Source organism: Ictidomys tridecemlineatus, chromosome 9 (genome assembly GCF_052094955.1).
Source record: "Ictidomys tridecemlineatus isolate mIctTri1 chromosome 9, mIctTri1.hap1, whole genome shotgun sequence".
Classification (NCBI taxonomy): domain Eukaryota; kingdom Metazoa; phylum Chordata; class Mammalia; order Rodentia; family Sciuridae; genus Ictidomys; species Ictidomys tridecemlineatus.
The window spans coordinates 141,143,071-141,164,415 of record NC_135485.1 but is presented as its reverse complement, the minus strand read 5'-3'; the positions used below and the strand labels follow the sequence as shown (position 1 = coordinate 141,164,415).

The 21,345-nt window shown below is 39.0% G+C and overlaps 1 long non-coding RNA gene across 2 annotated transcripts; it reads right to left on the bottom strand.

Moving 5' to 3' along the window:
* Window positions 1-203: 203 nt before the first annotated feature.
* On the bottom strand, window positions 204-6,672 carry LOC144366546 (uncharacterized). Of its 2 annotated transcripts, none has more exons than XR_013425600.1 (2): window positions 6,585-6,672; window positions 204-1,320 (listed from the first exon to the last, which is right to left on the bottom strand). It is a non-coding gene; the product is annotated as an uncharacterized LOC144366546 (long non-coding RNA). The 2 variants fall into 2 exon arrangements; XR_013425601.1 differs by having other exon boundaries at window positions 204-2,925; window positions 6,585-6,645.
* Between the last annotated feature and the right edge of the window lie 14,673 nt (window positions 6,673-21,345).

Here is a 21,345-nt window from a genome sequence, read left to right as displayed (position 1 = left end):
CCCGATGGAAGCAGATTGGGATGTGTCTGGAAACTAGAGTCTGCCTACTAATTACTACCTGCTTCCCCTGCAGCCTCTGATGCGGGGGGTGGTGGGGTTGGGGGTGTTAAATGCCCCCACCCCCATAGAACTCTCAGATGAAGCCCGACAGAATCATCTCCCCTGGCTTTATATAGATCATAAGAGCATCCTCAAATAACCACTGCTGCATGCAATTTATTTTCTCTTACCCTCTGTTCTTCTGAATGACACTGCTTGGCAGGAGGTTTTGCCACTTTCAGAAGGTTCAAGGCCTGAGTGGGTAGCAGGCTGCCTCAGTGGAGATTTATCATGTAGAATAATTCATTGAGCCATATGTTCCAATGAATATATACAGAGCATTGTAAATACATCCACTGAATTTCTCATTTGCTACCAGAGGGAATCCATCTTTCGCATTTTCTAGCAGAGCACTTGGCTGCAGATGTTAGAAAATATTTTGCTTTAAGTTTTGTTCTGACTGTTCCCTCTGGTATGATTTACCTGGTTTTTATTTTCTGCTAAAGTCTAAGCCGGGTGGATATTTCACTTGGAAATGCCATGAGCACCCTTGGGTATTTGTGGGATGATTATTTCCACCAGAATATTCTCTCCTGGCGTTTCCCTATCGTAGCAGAATGACAATGTCTCATATGCCACCTGTTTAGGCACTTGTTCCCAGGCGAGGCAGGAAAGGATTTGATTTCAACCCTGAATTCAAGCAGCACAACCAGAAGCTGTCCTAACTGTCTGAGATCCTTGATATAGAAGTCTTGCCCAGCGTTCAGTCCACGTGGCTTCTTCTCCTTCTGCTCTCCAGGATGAGCCTGGAGTCACTGCCCCTGAGTGACACAACATCATCCCTTTAGCTGGGTCTTAACTCGGTGTCAGTTGACATCAACATCAGTGTCTACACTGATGAGAGGCGGTTGGCAGTTAATTGGAAGATGGGTACTTGTAAATTTGTCCGTAGTGGGTTGAAGATTTTGGAGGCAAGCATAATAAAATAGATGTTGGGAATTGAGAAGAAGTAGAGGGATGAAGATGGTAGGCAGGACAGTGGAGTAATTTAATCTGCTTGGATAGACTGTATTTTTGTAGGGGATCCTGAAGATGTTTGTGAACCACTGAAAATCATTTCCTCCTGCCTTGTGAGTTATACAGTGGCCAAAGCATGATTTGAGATGTGTGGATTATTCTGAGACCTTGAAAATGGAAACCATTCATATTAGTTGGTAGCTCCTCTGGGACATGTTGGTCTAATCTCCTCCGCTTCTTCAACTTGCTTCATTGTTGAAACAACTCCATTTTCCATTTAGGACAGAAGAGGATAGATGGCGAAAGAAAGAAAAGAATGAAAACTAGGAAGGTAAATTCTTAATGAATATCATGGACAAAACAAGTTAGTTTTCATCTTTTTCATTTTTCTTTATGGAACCTCAGAGATCTCTTAAAACCTACTGAAATTCTTCAGATGTCAACAGTTGCCACCGCTCTGGAGACAACTGGATTTAAGTTCTAGAGGAAGAGAAGGGAAACGGTACAGCGGACTGTAATGAGTTGTGGTTGGAAGACGACCACTTCAGTTTTTGAATATTCATACTTCATCCCTACCTGCAAGCATGTGATGAAAACTAAGAAATAGAATTAAGAGATGAATTTCTCTCATGTAGCTATCGGTGATAATTTTCTAATACAGTTAATACACATCCCTTTTAATTTTTCACTCTATTTCCTTCAGTTTTCTAATAAAAGAGCATCCCCCATTCATATGTCCCCTGCAGTGATCTTTTAATAATACAGGGAAGAACATACTTGCCACTGGCTTATGGAGATTGTGTGAAAGAAGCTGGTGACAGCAGACACAGCTGCTCCCAAGAAATACAGTTTGTTGGCAGCCTGACAGCTGTTGACTGTATGAGTATTTAAGTAGCATGGCCCTGAATGCCCTGCAGTAATCCTATAGAAACGCTGAAACTCTCCCAATTTAAGACACCATGGATGTGACTGTCATGACTGCTCGTGCCTTTTTTTATCAAGGGTAGTTTCATCTTATCAAGTTAATATCATTTCTGAGCAGAGAACAGGAACAAGAAAGAATGTGCCTTCCAGAAAAGCAAATTCAAAATGGCACCTGACTGTCTGGTACTGCGATTGTCCATAAAGTTAGCTTGCCTTTAATGACACAAGACCCGGTGCTTGGATTGAATTTTATAATCCTGCTTCTATTGTTATTTAACCAGTTCTAATGTGCTTTCATCTCCATCTCTAATAGCTCAATGCTTGATTAAAAAAAAAAAACAAGTAAAAGCTACTGTAAAGCTTGTTTTTGCCTTAGAACTCCACAAATCTTCAGTATGGAAGTGTTAGATTATTAAACAAAGAAATTTTATAATGTTTGAAATAGGAGGAAAAGAAAAAACATGAGATTCTACATGTATTAGCTCTTCATCACTGTCATGAACTACCTGACACAGGCTACTGAGGAGGAAAAAGAGGTTCAGTTAGTTAGTTCACAACTTTAGAGCTCTGAAATCCAAGTGCTGTGGTGCAGGCTCAGTAAGAGCCACTCCTTGACTGTATCACCTCATGATGCGTGGTGGAGGGCAGTAGCTTTGTTCCGATTCTGCATCATTCTTTACTTCTTGCTACATCAAAAGCTGAATCAGTCTTTTTTCGTGTTATGCTGGTCTCCCTCTCGTGTAACAAAGTGCTGGGCTAATTGAAAATAATTTTTTATTTATTTGCATGTGACTGGTTAATGTCCAGTCTCTATGACACATCAACTTCCCCTGCACTTCCGAGTCTATTTGTTGCTACCTATAATTGCTCCTTGCTGGAGAGGCACTTCTTTATGTCCTCTTCAGAATGCATGTAAATGCCTCCAGAAAAGAACATTTTCTGCAGCTGCAATGAGAGGAAATTTTTTTTTGTAGCCTCCTTGATGTTAGAAGAAAATAAGAATAACTTCTGCTTAGATTTCTACCTGGGAGACTTGACTTCATTACTCAAAGCCTGGTGCTCTGATTGTTTCCCATAATCAAACATCACATCGCCTTTCAGTGCCAAACTTGGAGTTAAGAGTTGGTTTGCATCTTCAGGGTTTTGATGCACAATTTATCTCCTGTTGCATATTGATTACCTGGAGTGCCATTTTGAGCATCGTGGGGTAGTCCAAGAGTCAGTTCTTGAAGAACGAATAAGTTTTAAAAGAGCTTGGAGGGTTAAAAAGAGGGATTGGGAGTTCATGAAATTTTTCCCATTAAAAGATCATAATAGGGAGTGTGGGAGATAATTGTTGAATGATGATCAGTCCATCTTGACTGGAGCACATGTATTTGATTGAGATGTAAAAAGAAAGAAAGAAAGAAAGAAAAAGGATTCTGGTTCAATTTGGGTCACAAAGGCCTTGATTTTGGACTTCATTTAGTAAGCTGGGGAACTCTGAGGACGATGTGTAGGAAGGTTCGTTTGGTAGTGATATAAACATTATAAGGTTATAAGTGATATAAACAGTGGACTTGAGTAGGAGAGGGACTGGAGTCTATCCCAGATCCCAGGGAGGTGCCCTCAGTTCGATGGTTCTCTAAAGTACCAGAGAGATAGTAGGGACATAGGATGGTGACACTAGGAATAGAAGAAATAGGGGGTTGGGCTGGGGAGGTAGCTTGGTGGTAGAGCCCTTGCCCAGCATGCACTAAGTCCTGGGTTCTACCCCAGAAAAAAAAATGTCAGAGGAAATAGAAGGCCTCATTTAAGGACTGATCATTTCCCCACACACAGTTGCCAGCATCAGTGATGGAGAGTTTAAATATAAACCTGAAGCTTCCACCTGGGCGCTTGTGATGGTGCTATTTCCAAAAATAAGCTGGAGAACAGTGGGAAGATCCGAGGACAAAGGGAAAGAAATTTGCTTTAAAAATCCACTGTACTCGGAGGTCCAAGGAGGACCTCTAGGTGGCAGCCCACGCAGGCCAGTGACAGCATCTGTTGCGGGCTCCGGAGGGTAAAGGCGGTTGGAGATGCAGCTTCAGGAGCCAGGTGTGGAAGGAATGGTGTTTTCAGGGAGGGAAACAGTATCGCTGTCCATCTGAGCTATCTGTTGGCCTTGATATTCAATTAAATGGCATTCTGTGGATAGTTCCGCTTGGTGGGTCTCATTGGGTAATGGAAGAATAGGTCGGCAGAGGAAGAAATTGGGCCAGAGAAAGGGAACACATGGCCACCGGCCACTGACCAAGCCACAGGTCCTGGTGTAAGGCCTCCCTAAATTACTAAGGAAAAGAGCCCGCTGCTTGCTTGACAATCTATTTTTTTTTTTGTTAATTTGCTTGCTGATTTTTTAAAAATTGTATTTGGTTTTGAAATGAAGAAGAATTTTGCTTGAATTGTTATTTAGACCAAATTAAAATTTTTTTTTTCTACATGAATAGCATGGATTACACAAACTTTTCAAAATATTTATTTTTTACTATCATGTAGCTCTGGATCATTTTAACAGTTATACTTGATCATTAAAACACTTATTTTTTAAATTTTGTCATGTGAACTAAAGGTTGAAAATTAAAAACAAATAAATGGTGAAATACTTGATAATTGCCAAATACTCTATTTGCTCTGTTGGACAATTTAAATCTCCATAATTGTTGAAAATATGATATGTTATTTTTTAAAAAAAGTCTTTCAGGAATTCAGAAATCAATGTTTGCATCAAAATGATCGGAATTATCTTGCCACACTAGGGATTGAATCAAAGCCCCGTGCTTGCTAGGCAAGTGCTCTCACTGAACTGCACCCGGTCCATCCCTGTGACTTTTTTTCTCTTTTCTTTTTAAAATTTGAGACAGTCTTGCTAAGTTGCCAAGGTTGACCTCGAACTTTTGATCCTCCTGCCTTAGTCTCCCAAGAGCGAGGATTACAGGTGTGCACCACTATGCCTGGCTGATTTGAACTATCCTTAGTGGTAAGAACTTGTTGAGGATTGTTTTAAGGGATGAGTCTAATAGTCCATGTTTTTCCGTTTCAAGAGAGTCAGACGTGTGTAAGACACAACTTTTTTTTTTTTTTTTTTTTTAATAACAGAGCAACTTGTTGTAAAAGCAGAATTCTTCCTAAACTTTTCCAGTTACATGGCTGGCATTAAATACAACCAGACTCATCTTCTGTATTTAGCCACTGAACTAAATTGAGATGTGAAGCTTCATGAAATAGTAAAAACAAAACCAAACAAAACAAACAAAATAAAACTTCCTCATCCTGAAACTTTATTTGTATCATTTTTGACACTTTAAAAAAAATCTCTAAGCTTTTGGAAATTAATGCTTTGGCTCACTTTACTCCTTAAGCAAGTGCTTTTGGGAGGAACATTTGTGTTCTGAGCTGAATCAGAACCAAGCACAAAGTTGCCATATAGCACTCTTACGTAAGAATTATGTTCTGCAGCCCCAGTGCGTGGTGTCTGTTCTTGTCTGTTGGCATATGTGCAGCAATCTGCTTATATTTAGGTGCTGGTTTTAAGTGACATCCTCTAGGAGTTTTGACTGATGCTAAAAGGAAGATATGGTAATTGTGTAAGTGAGAATCTCTTTAAAGACTTAGAATTGAAGTTTTATACTCTTTGGTATGGGGGTCTTGCCCGTGGATGCTAACCACTGATGTTTGCCATACCGTACCCCTGGCTGGATTGATTTATCTTATGTCCTATGTGTTTCTCCTATGCTTTCTCCTCTGGGCTGTGGTGTAACTAGAGAGCTGCTTTTAAAAGGACTGACACTGTCTTCTCCACACATGAATCAACCTGTGATTGTACATCAGGGTCATCAAAGGACTTCGTAAACAGGCTTCTGCAAGAAAACCCCTTTTTAAGCAGGATTGCTGGTAGGAAAGTTCACCTAATCTTGGAAATAGATGGATTTTATTTTTCTACTATAGTAGCTGTAACTAGAAGTTTTCAAACACTATAAAATAACAATTATTCAGAGATACAACAAAAAGTGTCATTAATATAAGTCTTGTTTAAAATGACAATTTTAGTTTTTTGTTACATTGTAAATCTGGATTGTTTTGTCATATATCCTCATGCAGAGGTAAAAACAGGAATGACAACCCGAAACAATTTCAATTCCTGCATCCCTTCATCATCCTATGCAGGGGAAGGAAAAGATGTTTACATCTTCAGAAATCAATCAGGAGTCAATATAATGAATACAGCTTTGCATTATTAAAAATGGAAAACTTCATTATTTTTTGCATGTTTATATAAGAGGGCCTAAGTAGAAAGTACAATATTACACATTCAGGAACTTTGCTAATAATATATTTACTCATGCCACATTATTGACCTGTCAGTGTTTAAAATAGACTATGTTCACTTTTGAATCACTCATGTCTGTAGGAAAATATAGAAGACATGATTTTGCTACTTTCTAATGCAGTATTATTAATTTTTCAAATTTGCTCTCATATTAATGGCAGCAAAATTATTCCTGAAATAAATTAAATCTTAACCTTCACAATTTAAATTATTTAACATAATATGTTGGCAAAAGGTTTTTTTTTTTACTTACTATTTAGATTTCAGTCACTTTGGCCACCCCCTTTGTTTGGCTTCCCTGAAAGAGGAATGTGATCTGGGTCCAGCATGCAGGTCATTTATTCAGGAAGTGACCCCAAGGAGTAAGAGGGAGGGGCTGGAGGGGTGAAACAGGGGAGGTGATAGCAGAAGAATGTGTCATGGACAAGGTCACACTGGAGAAAAACATGCCCCAACCATGGGCCTCTCTGTTGTGTGTATCTCAGAGTCTTTGCCCAGGGGATCAAGGAGAAAGCACTTATCTGTTGGTTCCTATTCCCCATTAGTCAAGGGCAAGTTCCTGGACAGAGGTCAATCCCCTTGTACACTGGGATTGGACATGTTGAGGGCCAGTGAGTTCTCATGGGCCAAAGTACCCTGGGGGGATGAAATAGGAGGTCCACGGTATGGAAGTGGGTGCTGTCACTCATTGAAGCTGCTCAGAACTGGCCTCTAAGGAGGATCTGGAACAAGGGTTAAGCTGGTAGGATTTAAAGGATGCATAAGAGGGGATCTCTGTGACTGATCTCTGATTCCTACAACTGTTATCCACTGCATTGTCTGCTTGAGTTGCCTACAGTAAAAATCTTTAGAAAGTGTTCAAGTTAACTATTTTATAGCCTCTTGCATTTGCTCTGTTGCCTCCCTAATGATGGACAGTTTGTGGTATTTACTCCGTTTGCTTTTGTCTCTGCCGATACCTAGCTAGACATTGGGTGTCTTCCTGGTCTCTAATTTGCTTCAGCCTCTATGTTCAATTACTCATCAAGTATTAAAGCCTTAAAGTATAGAATATTACCCAAATCTATCTTTTTCAAGTCAATTCTATTTATATGGATCTTATTAGTGGCTTATAATTTGGGAGATGTGTTTTAGCTTTTTTAAAATTAATTTTTCAAATTTATGTATGGCAGCAAAATGCATTGTAATTCATATCACACATATAGAGCACCATTTTTCGTATCCTGGTTGGATACAAAGTAGATTCACAATAATTCGCATCTTTATACATGTAAACTGGATTATGTGTGTCCATCACATTCCACCATTTCTAACCCCATGCCCCCTCACTTCCCCTCACACTCCCTGCCCTATTTAGAGTTTGTCTAATCCTCTCATGCTCCCTGTCCCCACCCCACTATGAATCAGCCTCCTTATATCAGAGAAAACAATTGGCATTTGGGTTTTGGAATGGCTAACTTCAGTTAGCATTATCTTCTCCAACACAATCCATTTACCTGCAAATGCCATGATTTTATTGCTGAGTATAATTCCATTGTGTATATATGTCACATTTTCTTTATCCATTCATCTATTGAAGGGCATCTAGGTTGGTTCCACAGTTTAGCTATTGTGAATTGTGCTGCTATAAACATTGATGTGGCTGTGTCCCTGTAGTGTGCTGTTTTTAAGTCCTTTGGGTGTAGACGGAGGAGAGGGACAGCTGGGTCAAATGGTGGTTCCATTCCCAGTTTTCCAAGGAATCTCCATACTGCTTTCCATATTGGCTCCACCAATTTGCAGTCCTATGAACAATGTACGAGTGTGCCTTTTTCCCCACATCCTCTCCAACACTTTATTGTTGTTTGTCTTCATAATAGATGCCATTCTGACTGGAGTGAGATGATATCTTAGTTTTGATTTGCATTTCTTTAATTGCTAGAGATGGTGAACATTTTTTTATATATTTGTTGATTAATTGATATCCTCTTTTGAGAAGTGTCTGATCAGGTCCTTGGCCCATTTATTGACTGGGTTATTTGTGTTTTTTTGGTGTTTAGCTTTTTGAGTTCTTTATATACCCTAGAGATTAGTGCTCTATCTGATGTGTGAGAAGTAAAAATTTGCTCCCAGGATGTAGGCTCTCTGTTCACCTCACACAGATTGTTTCTTTTGCTGAGAAGAAGCTTTTTAGTTTAAATCCTTCCCATTTTTTGATTTTTTATTTTAATTCTTGTGCTATAGGAGTCTTATTAAGGAAGTTGGGGCCTAATCCCAACATGTTGAAGATTAGAACCTACTTTTTCCTCTATTAGACGAATGGTCTCTGGTTTAATTCCTAGATCCTTGATCCACTTTGAGTTGAGTTTCATGCATGGTGAGAGATAGGGGGTTAATTTCATTTTGTTGTGTATGGATTTCCAGTTTTCGAAGCACCATTTGTTGAAGAGGCTATCTTTTCTCCAATAATTATTTTTGCTACCTTTGTCTAATATAAGATAATTGTAGTTTTATGCTTTAGTCTCTGTGTCCTCTGTTCTTACCATTGGTCTCTCAGTCTGTTTTGGTGCCAATACCTTGCTGTTTTTGTTACTACTGCTCTGTAGTATAGTTTAAAGTCTGGTATAGTGATGCCACCTGCTTCACTCTTTCTGCTAAGGATTGCTTTAGCTATTCTGGGTCTCTTATTTTTCCAGATGAATTTCATGACTATTTTTCTATTTCTATGGGAATGTCATTGGGATTTTCCTTGGAATTGCAATAAATCTGTATAGTGCTTTTGGTAGTATAGTCATTTTGACAATATTAATTCTGCCTATCCAAGAACAAGGTAGATCTTTCCATCTTCTAAGATCTTCTTTGATTTCTTTCTTTAGGGTTCTGTAATTTTTATTATATAGATCTTTTACCTCTTTCATTAAGTTGATTCCCAAGTATTTGACGTATTATTTTAAGGTTACTGTAAGTGGGGTAGTTTTTCTCCTTTCCCTTTCTGAGGATTTGTCACCGATATACAGAAATGCCTTTGATTTATGGGAATTGATTTTATATCCTGCTACTTTGCTGAATTCATTTACTAGTTCTAGAAATTTTCTGGTGGAAATTTTTGGGTCTTCTAGGTGTAGAATCATATTGTCAGAATTAGTGCTAATTTGAGTTCTTCTTTTCTTATGTGTATCCTTTTAATTTCTTTCATCTGTCTAATTGCTCTGGCCAGTGTTTCAAGAATTATGTTAAGTAGATGTGGTGAAAGAGTGTATCTCTCTCTTGTTCCAGTTTTTAGAGGGAATACCTTCAATTCTTCTCCATTTAGAATAATGTTGGCCTGGGGCTTAGTTAGAGAGCCTTTATTTTGTTGATATATATATTCCTATTATCCCTAATTTTTCTAGTGTCTTGAACATGTGGGTCCTGTATTTTGTCTAATGCTTTTTCTGCATCTATTAGGATGATCATATAGTTCTTATCTTTAAGTCTTTTGATGTGATGAATTACATTGATTGATTTCTGTATGTTGAACCAAACTTGCATCCCTGGGATGAATCCCACTTGATTATGGTGCTCGATCTTTTTGGTATTTTTTTTTTTTGCATGCAATTTGGCAGAATTTTATTGAGAATTTTTTGCATCTATGTTCATTAGAGATATTGGTCTAAAGTTTTCTTTCTTTGATGTCTTTGCCTGGTTTTGTTATCAGGGTGATATTGGCCTCACAGAATGAGGGTTTTCCTGAAATAAATTGAAGAGTATTGATTAGTTCTTCTTTAAAGTTCTTGTAGAACTCTGCTGTCTATCCATCCAGTCCTGGGCTTTTCTTTGTTGGTAGGCCTCTGACGGTGTCTTCTGTTTCATTGCTTGATATTGGTCTGTTTAAATTGTGTCCATCACCCTGAATTAATTTGGGCAGATCCTATGACATAAGAAATTTGTCGATGCCTTCAATATTTTCTATTTTATTGGAGTACAAATTTTCAAAATAATTTCTAATTATCTTCTTTATTTCTGTAGTGTTCATCATGATATTTCCTTTTTCATCACAGATGTTAGTAATTTGAGTTTCCTCTCTTCTTTTCATTAGCACGACTAAGGGTTTATCAATTTTATTTATTTTTTTCAGAGAACCATTGTTCTTTGAAATTGTTTTGTCAATTTTTTCTTTTGTTTCGGTTTCATTGATTTCAGCTCTGATTTTAATTACTTCCCGTCTTCTACTGCTTTTGGTGTTGATTTGTTCTTTTTTTTCTAGGGCTTTGAGATATAATGTTAGGTCATTTATTTGTTGACTTTTTCTTCTTTCAAGGAATGAACTCCATGCAATGAGTACTGCTTTCATAGTTTCCCAGAGAATTCAATATGTTTTGTCTATTTTATCATTTACCTCTAAGAATTTTTAAATCTCCTCCTTGATGTGTTTTGCCACCCATTGTTCATTCAGTAGCATATTATTTAGTCTCCAGGTGTTGGAGTTATATTTATTTTTTATTTTGTCATTGATTTCTAATTTCTCTCCATTATGATCTGATAGATTGCAGGGTAGTATCTCCACTTTTTTGTATTTGCTAAGAGATGCTTTGTGCCATAATAAATGATCTACTTTTGAGAAGAATCCATGTACTGCTGAGAAGAAAGAGTATTCACTCAATGAAGTATGAAATATCCTGTATATGTCAGTTAAGTCAAAGTTATTGATTGCATTATTGAGTTCTGTAGTTTCTTTATTCAACTTTTGTTTGAAAGATCTATCCAGTGGTGAGAGAGGTGTGTTAAAGTCACCCTAAATTATTATATTGTCAATTTGACTCTTGAACTTGAGAAGGATTTTTTCTTGAACATAGATGCTCCATTGTTTGGGGCATATATATTTATAATTGTTAAGTCTTGTTGGTGTATGGTTACCTTGAGCACTATGTAGTTTCCTTCTTTATCCTATTTGATTGACTTCAGTTTGAAGTTTACTTTATTTAATATGAGGATGATAACCCTCTGCTTGCTTCCACGCAGTTCATGTGAGTGGTATGATTTTCCCCAACCTTTCACCTTTAGTCTGTGTATGTCTTTTCCTATCAGATGAATCTCTGGAGGTAGCATATTGTTGGGTCTTTTTAAAAAATTCAATCTGCTGGCCTATTTCTTTTTATTGTTGAATTTTAGCCATTAACATTCAGGGTTACTATTGAGACATGATTTGTGTTCCCAGATATATTTGTTTATTTTTGTTATTTGATTTTTTAATTATTTTTTTCTTTAGGGTAATATCTCCCTCTGCTGATTTTTGCTTCCTCTTCATGGACTATTTTTCCAAGGATGTTTTATAGTGCTGGTTTTCTAGCTGTAAGTTCTTTTAATTTTTATTTATCATGGAAGGTTTTTACTTCATCATGAATTCTAAAATTTAATTTTGCTGGATACAGATTCTTGGTTGGCATCCATTTTCTTTCAGAGCTTGATATATATTGTTCCAGGATCTTCTAGGTTTCAGGGTCTGGGTTAAAAAAATCTGCCCTTATTTTAATTGGTTTCCCCATATATGTAATTTGATTCCTTTCTCTTGTGGCTTTTAATATTCTCTCCTTATTCTGTATGGTAGGCATTTTCATTATAATGTGCCTTCATGTGGATTTGTTGTGATTTTTGTACATTTGGTGTCCTGTAAGCTTCTTGTATTTGGTTTTTCAATTTGTTCTTTATGGAAAGTTTTCTGATATTATTTCATGGAATAAATTGTTCATTCCTTTGGTTTGGAACTTTATGTCTTCCTCTATCCCAATAACTTTTAAATTTGGTTCTTTTATGCTACCCCATATTTCTTGAATGTTCTGCTCACGGTTTCTTAACATGTTCACTGTGTGGTCTACAATCTTTTCAAGATTATACATTTTGTCTTCATTGTCTGAGTTCCTGTCTTCCAAGTGGTCTACTCTGTTGGTGATGCCTCCAATTGAACTTTTAATTTGGTTTATTATTTCTTTCATTTTAAGGATTTCTGGTTTTTTTTTGAACCTCTGTTTCCCTACTGAAGTAATCTTTTGCTTTCTGTATTTGTTTATGTAGCTCTTTGTCGGAACAATCTTTTGATGCCTGTATTTGCTCTCTTATATCATCCTTTAGTTCACAGAACATTAGTCATGTACATCCTGAACTGCTTCTCTGTCATCTGTGCTGGCCATTGAGTCTGATAGTGTGGGGTCTGGGTTTGTCTGGGACACTTTTCTCCCTTGTCTTTTCATGTTGCTCATGTGTCTTCCCTTCTAGCACTGCAGGTCTGAGGTGTTATTGTTTTTACCCCATAGGTTATAGTGCTCCTGTAGGGTTCCCAAACCTCTCCTTTGTGGGGAAGGACAATGCTAACAGATCCCAATATCAGCAATATACCACCTATAAACAATTTCTTGCTATTAATCCATTTACAGTTTGGTCACAATGCACAGAAATGTTGAATTCGATTATTATCTATAATATAATCAGTAGGTTTATAAAAGGAATCACAGTTTTGATGGTGAACAATGAGCTGGGGGTGAGGCGTAGGACGATATGCTGAGGAGGCAGGTTGTGAGGATACAGAGTTAATATATCTTAGGAAGTGTGAAGGAGAAATCTAATGAAGAGGACTAAGAGCAAGAGTATAGACAGGAAGTAATTTTGGGTAGACAAGTACGTGGGAAGACAGTCGAGTACATAAAACAAAAACACGTATGTATTCAGAAAAATAAAGGATGTTAAAATAGTAAAAATTGGAGGGGAAAAAGGGAAAAAAGGCATATACAACACACCTCTAATATATTACTCAGATGTCCCAGTCCTCAAAATCTTAATTTCACGCAAAGTATTTGGTTTCCCAAATGTTGGGGATGTGAGGGAGGGAAGATAAAGAGGGGAGAAGAAAAAGAAAAAAGAAAAAAAGTCTCGAAGGAAGAAACCAGGCTTGTTGATTGTTCTGAAGATCAGTCTCTTTCCTGCTTCCTTTCTCATCCAACAGGTGGGGTTGTCTGTTGTCAGCTGGTCTCTCTGCCCTCAGGATGGTGAGGGTAACCAGAGTGGGAAGGTGGTCCTGGTGCAGGGTGTCTGGAAGTGAGGTGTGGCACCCGCCAGTCCCTGCAGGGAGGCTGCACCAGAATGATGTTTTTTGGGGTCCATTCCTATGACTTGAGCACCCAGTCCTATCTCCTTATCTTGCTTGGAGATTCCCTAGTTCCTGTCTCTCTGTTGGTCTCTAAACTTTTGCCCTGTCTCTCTCCCCCTTAGCAGTTCCCAACTGAGGGACATCTCTCCCCGGGGCTCTCGTGGGCGGTGCCCTGGCTGCACTGAGTGCTTGTCCCACTGAGAGTTGTTTTGTTCTGGGCAGTTACTGTGCCAGGTTTGCCAGGCTACCCCTGGTGGCCAGGTGTCTGGCCAGCTGGAGTTCCAATCTGGGAGTTGCCCCCACCAAATATGGTGAGGAAGGTGACCCAAGATGGAGGGAGTCTGCTTCCAGTGCCCGTGTGTGTGTGTGTGTGTGTGTGTGTGTGTGTGTGTGTGTGTGTGGCTGGGGGGGGGCTGAGGGAGCTGGGCGATGGCCTCATGTGATGTGTTCAGAGATGAGCTCTGTGACATTCAGTATTGTGGCTTTGCTATCTTCAGAGCCTGTGAGATGTCCCCAGGAACAGGAAGATAACCACAGGGGACTATGGCCGTAGCCGCCGAGTCCGGTTGCAAGGTAGAGGTGACGGGGAGCCCCTCATTGGTAGATGGGGGTCCACAGGGGAGTGGCGACCCACGTTGCTGCTGGTAGGTAGCAGCTGAGTGACCTGTGTGGGAGAGGAGTGGCGTCTGGGAGTTCTGCAGCGGTGCCCACAGGTGATCCTGCTGAGGCACTCCAGAGCCCTGCGTGGGCTAGTAGTGGGGAGTTGGGTGTTGGGAGCCAGGAGTTGAGATGCGAGTCATGGAGTGACACAGAATGCTGCCTCCCTCTGGCCCGCCATCTTGGATTCCTATGTGTTTTAGCTTTTTGTCCATGTGACCAAAGTACTTGACAAGAACAACTCAGAAGAGAAAAAGTTTATTTTGGCTCATGGCTTCAGAGGTAAGCTGACTCCATTGCTGTGGTCCCCAGATGAGACAGAATATCATGGTGAAAGGGTATAGGAGAGGAGCCCTGTTCTGCTCCTGGCACCAGGAAGCAGAGGGAGGGCAAGGGGCCACAAGGAAGATGCACCCTTTCAGGGCACATTCCTAGTGACCCACCTCCTCCAGCCATGGCCCACCTGCCTGGGGTTACCATCCAGCTGAACCTGGTGATCCTGCTAAGGTACTGCTAGTCGTCCACTAACCCAGGATGGACTAATTAGGTTCCAGCTTTCATAATCTAATCATTTCACCTCCAAACCTTCCTGCATTAGCACAGGAGCTCTTGGGGGACACCTCACATCCAAACCAGAACAGGGCATCTTTCTTCTCTGTCTGTGATGGTCTTGGGCATTTAGCCATTTAAATCATTTATACCCTCTGCTTAGTGAACCTTGATAACTCACATTGAGAAGGTGGGAAGTAACACCTGTAATGGGAATTTAATTGAACAATATGATTATTACAATATGAAACAATCTGTTAGGTTATGGGCAGCTGACAGAGCTGGAGGAGGAGAGTGGAACAACAGGCAAGGAAGGTGATTCTCATCAGAGCATTTTCAACACTTGGAAAGGCACACACTCTATGTTGTGTACAAGAGATACGTAGAAATGTGCTATGTATGTGCAATATGAATTGAAATGCATTCTGCTGTCATATGTAACAAATTAGAATAAATTTTAAAAAAAGGTACACACTCCATGACCCCCACCCTGGTGAAACCTGGGGTGATATGTTTTCTGTATGCCAAGTTTTCATCTCAACGTATCTATCACTAAACATTAAAAGCGATGATAAATGACTTTTGAGGGTTGAGAGATTTAAAGGTTCTGAAGAGGCCAACATAAAAATTATAGTGTCTTCCAATCACATTTGGTAAATCAGATGGAAATGTGTGTAATAGTCTCAAGGTTAATTCTGTATGTATTATTGAGGATAAACTTAGTACCCATTTCATAGAGTTATTCTGAGGAGTGGAGGATTAAATAAACCAATACATGCAAACTACCTAAACAGCCCTTGTGACGTAGTACATATTCAATAAATGCTTATTATTGTTGTCATCGTCATTATTGCTGTTATATTGATTTTTCCCACTTTAGCTAAATGTGTAAGATTTTTCCAAGTTTTATTTCATTGGCCCAGATCATAATATTTGAAATCTAACCATGGGAATCTTGCAAGAATCTTCCTTCAAACATATACCTGATATATCTAGTAATCCTTTATTTTTTTTTGTGTGTGTGGTCACTTAGAAATTGTAGAAGGCAACTAATACTACCTAATTAACACACTACAAAGGAATTGCCTCTACTCTTTGTGCTTTAGAACCCCAAATTATCTACAGCAAGAGGTCAATCTTCTCTGGTCATCCTAATGACCAAATTACAAAGCAAAAATTTTAATTGGGGAACAGAGAAGGCCTTTTTTTTTTTTTCTTCCAATAATTGTAATTGGAGTAGTATGCACCAAAGTTACAAGAATTCTCTTTATATTTTCTTATTTATTGATGTAATTATTTTCTGATTAAACATAATGCTGGTTAAAACAAATAGGCCCGCTCCCAATTATCAACCTTAACATCTTATAGAAAGAATTTATTGTGCACCAGGAAGCTGGGTAGGAAGCGCCTAATGTATCCACAGGCGGCTGTTTTCTTGGAGAAGACTGAGAGCCTATGTGCACATCAGGAGGTGACTTGAGTCATCTGCTCCACCGAGGGTGGGCTGCTTCTGGCTTCCTCTGTTGATGAGATGCAGAGGGAGAGGGGTCAGTCGGTACCACTTGTGCTGTCTTTTGATTGGCATGAGAACCTAATACAATGGAGATGTCAATCAATATCTGTCTCTGACCACAAAGCCTCCCTCGAAAATAAGATAACGGCAAAGGCTTCAGCCCAGCAAGCCTTTTTTGCTTACCAGTGGACTGCATAGGGTGACCACCAAGGGTTTTGTAAATGAAAAGCCTTGCACATCCAGGCAGGGGATAATTCTGAAGCCGAATTTAGCAGAAACCATATAAAACATCACAAAAGATTGTGAGATGCCACACAGGTGGCTCCGTGGAACATAATGTGTCACTGTTATCACCTCCTGCCTGTCCATTGAGCACACGAGCCCAAACAAATAAATTCGTGCTTTCGCTAAGAGAAAGAGATCCCTGCCTTTTCTTTTCCATTTTATACAATGTCAGCAAGAAATGAAAACTTGCTAGGAGTGAAATAGGAAATGAAATGATTTATTATTAGAATGTTTCTGATAACGACATTGATGTAAAGAATTTCCGTAATAACTTGGAGCCTGTCAAGGCAGTGTGACTTCATTAGTGACTGCAGAGACCCCACGTTGGCCTCCTTCCTGTTAGGAGGACGGGTGAGTGCTGTCCTGTAGGAAGTATTTCCAAAGCTCCCCCCACGGAGGCCAGCACCCTATGAAATGGGAAGTCATCTGTAAAATCTGGAAATGAAAGTTAACGTGAAGAAACCTCTATCTTGTTATGGAAGCAACTTGGGGGCAAAATAATATCCAGGGCTTTGGAAACGTGATCAAATCACTTTTCATAGATCTTGTTGATGCCCTTACAGACGGGATGGGATATTTGCTCACTGGGGTGAGGTTTGAAGCTTCATGAAAGGACTATGGGAAACCCAGAATGCTCTTCCTGACCCTCAGGAAGAAGAAGCACTAGATGTTTGGTGCTCCTAATAAGATGTAAGATGAGAGTCATAGCCAAAGTGAATTTTCAATGAAAATCTGTTGAAACCCAAAGAGTAGGAAGAAAAAAAAATCTAAATTTTGATTTTAGTTTGTTTTAAATTTCTCATAAGATACTTGATCTTTAGTCAAGTCTTAAAATAATCTTCCACTTATATTATTTACTGTACCAATATTTAAGCTTAAGACACTTTTATTAAAATACTGAACTCTTTCTCCCCATAAATTATCACACATATTTTTAAATTAAAGGGCCCATACCTCTCCTGAGTTAATGGGTTTATTCTGATAAAAAAATCACCTTGCTAGTTAGAAGAGTGTCTTCCCCAAATTCATGTTCACTGGAACTGGTGAACGTGATCTTGTTAGGAAAGCGGGTCTCTGCAGTCATAGTGAAGGTGAGGTCATACTTGATTAAGTGGGTCCCAAATCCCATGTGACTGATGTCTTTAGAGACAAGAGACATGGAGGCACGCAGACACATGAAGACAGACTGATTTAAGAGGTGACACATTTGATGGGACAAGAAATGCTGAGGATTCCTAGGAGCTAAAAGGAGTATGTGGAGTAATCTCTCTCAGTGCCTCTAAAGAGGAACCAACCCTGCTGACACTTGGTTTTGGACAGCCAAACCCGGAACCATGAGAGAATAAATTTCTTGTTTTAAGCTGCCCATTTGTGGTAATTTTCATGGGGACTCTAGGAAGTTAATGCATAATTATAGTTTGCAACTTATGTGCTCAGCTTTCTATCACTGTCTCAAAAGACCTGGTAAAAACAGGAAGAAGAAAAAGGATTTTTTTTTTTTTGTCTCATGGCTTCAGAGATTCACTCCATGGTTGGCCAACTCCATTACTCTGGGCCCAAGGTGAGGTACAACATCTCGAGGGATGGGCATGGTGAAGGAAGCTGCTCAGTTCATTACAGCCAGGAAAGAGAGAGACCTTAAGTGTAAGAAGCCAGGGATGATACAATCCCCAAGGCATGACCCATTGACCTGCTACCTCCAGCCACACCCTACCTGCCCATAGTTACCAGCCATTAATCCATTCAAATGTTTAATCCATCAAGGGGATAAATCCAAACTGGTTAGTTTATAGCTCTCCTAATCTAATCTGCTTTCACCTCTGAACACTCATGAGCTTTGGGGGACACCTAATGGGACATTTTCTGTTTTCCATTATTTTCTTCTTCATACTGAAAACTTCAGCAGAAATTTTGAGTCTGACATACTCTTCTTTGTTTCTTTGAATTGCATTTCCAACCTAATTCTTATTGAGAAAGACATCCATGCCACTCTCCTATGGACCATTATGAAAGGAGAAAGTGAAACACACATCTTATGTCAAGCTAGAAGTTGAAAAGTACAAAAGGAAGTGTGTGCCCCACACAATCACCACACAACTGCTCCTGCTGCCAGACTCTCCTCCGCCCCTTGGTCTGCAGAGGAAGTATGAACACAATCACTGAGGAGGCCTTTTATGTTTTACATGTTCAGTGGTGACAGAAACTTTATTTAACTTTTTAAAAATTAATTTATTTTGGGTATTGAGGGTTGAACCCAGGGGTGCTTCACCACTGAGTTACACCCCTGGTCCTTTGCCTTTTTTATTTTGAGATAGGGTCTTGCTAAGTTCCTGGGGGCCTCACTAACTTGCAGAGATTGCCCTTAAACCTGCCATCCTCCTGCCTCAGCCTCTTGAAAGGCTGGGATTACAGGAGTTTGCCATGGTGCCCAGCTAAATTTTAGTAACTATTTTAAAATAGCAAACCCAAATTTTCTGGCCTTTGAAGATGAATAAGCCTGAATTGGACACTACCCTTGAACAAAACTAATGCTTTCAGTTGCCACATACAACTTAGAAATACTGATTTCAGATTTCAGGTACATCCAGATCCTAGTTCACCGTTATAACTGAGTCCCCTCACACTTGAATCATCAAAAGGCATTAATTGATGAACCTTTAAAATTTGTGACAGTTTATAATTTTGTCAAAGATAATGATTTTTTTTTGGCTAACATTTTTATTATGACTAACATTTCACTTTTAGGTTTATAAACAGATTACAATAATCAATCCACATTTAAACATTATGTTCCTCCTCCTTCTCTGTTATGCCTGGTCTCCAGCGTTTGTCCACTTGTGATCATCAAGTGGATAATCACAAGATAAAAGGATAGTGTTGTTTGTTCCTTTAGCAGCAGGATGGTGTAAGTTCTTGTCCCACAATATTACATGATGAAGTTTTACCTATTGATGACAAAATGGGGAAGAATGCTGTATTTATTTCCCTTTGTCCTTAAAAAAAAATTCTCACTCATTGATCTTGACTTGGAGACATTCACATGGGCATTGTTCTCTGAAGTCTCAGAGATTTTACTCACGCTGTCAATCTCCCCCCCAGCTCTAGTCCAGGGTGCTGCTGTCTGTCACTTGGCATTCCGCCTTCTGATCTGCCTGATAATTGCATCGTTATCCCCTCTCAATTTCATTTTCTTTGCAAGTATGGAGGAGAAAACAAAATTTCTGCATTCTCAACTGTGTTTAACGAAAGCTAAAAGCAGTCTAAAATGATTGTGTCTACAGTCTCTTTTTATCTTTTTTTGAAAGTTAATGATGCAATGCTTTGATCAGCTCAGCATGAAAACATGCAATGGTGATTTATTTCACTGTTGCAACATCCTTTTAGATGATTCCATCATTTTTCTGTTTTCTTGTTATTTAATCTTTCTTAGCATTGTTGGGAGCAATCAGTGAAAACTGATGAAACAATTCTTAGAGTGATAAAAATAGCAAATTGCTTCAAGACAAAAAGCAGCTCAGATTTGTGTTGTAATTATATGATAGAATGGGTTTTATTCCAGTTAAATATAAATGGATTTTATCTTTGCTTTTTATGAGACCTTTAATAAAGAACAAAATGGAATATCATGTAATACCAATCATCACAAGTAGAGAATTGAAAATAAAAATACAAAAGAAAGTGTGTACCTTTAATAAAGTGTTTTGCCTCTCTCTCTCTCTCTCTCTCTCTATATATATATATATATATATGTATATTATATATATGTATATAAACTTTATATATAAACTTTATTGTGGGTTTCTGTTGGTTTTCTTGGCCACTCTGCAGAACATGGCTCATAGGAATTCCCCAGGAATTGCGACTGCTGAATAATGTGAATAATGGGAGAACACTGGGCCATTTTGTTCACCCACCTGAGTAGGAGCACCTGGGATCACACCAAAAGGAGCTTCATTTTCATGTTTTTTTTTTAATTTAATTTTTAAAATTTTTGTTTATTTACTTATTGCTGGTACCTGGGATTGAACCCAGGGGTGCTTACCTGCTGAGCCATATCCCCAACCTTTTTTTATTTTGAGAGAAGTTCTGGCTATTTTTTTTTAAACTCAAGAAAACCATTTAGTTTCAGAGTGTGGTGAGTGAAGTCAGGCAGCCCATCTCTGGACCCTCACGACTGGGTTTGAATCCCGAGCTTGCTCTCCACTGGTATGATTTGGGGCAGGCTACCCAGTCTAGCTTCTCCAAGCCTCAGGCTAAGCAACTTTAAATTGGAGACAATGTAACCCTGCCAAGGACCACTAGGAGGATTAAATGACATTATCTGGTACTCAGTTCAGAGTCTGCACAGGGGCCTCACATAAGCTTCAGCTACTGTTATTATTATCATCATTGAGATGCATATTACTCGGTTGGCCTGTAATCTGACCACACAGTATCTCTAATCACTGAGTCCCATTTATTTCTGAAGTCTCCCCAAACCAATGTCTCCTACCTAACAGCCATCCAAGTACGAGAAGTTGGCTTATTCTTCTCTTCGTGTAAGTTTAATATTGCTTCAGTATGCCTCATAATATTTCTTTCTCTAATTACTTTGGCCATCTGAGTCTGACTCATCAAAATTAAACCATCAATCCAATGTCTGACATTGAATTCAGTACCCAGGGCTGTCAACCGGCTTCAGCAAAGGCCATTTCTCCTTCGACCTGAGCAGTTGTTTTGTCCATTACCAAAGCTGAGAATCACGTTATCTTTTTTGGCAGACACAGCACAATGTTGAGTTTACTAAAGTTTTACAAAATCCTAACTTTTTTATGCCTAGCTTCTAAGAGATCTATTTGGCATTCTAAATTCCTATTGTTTTATTTTAAATAGGTTACAGTTCTGCAAAAATGCTCAACATCACCAACCATT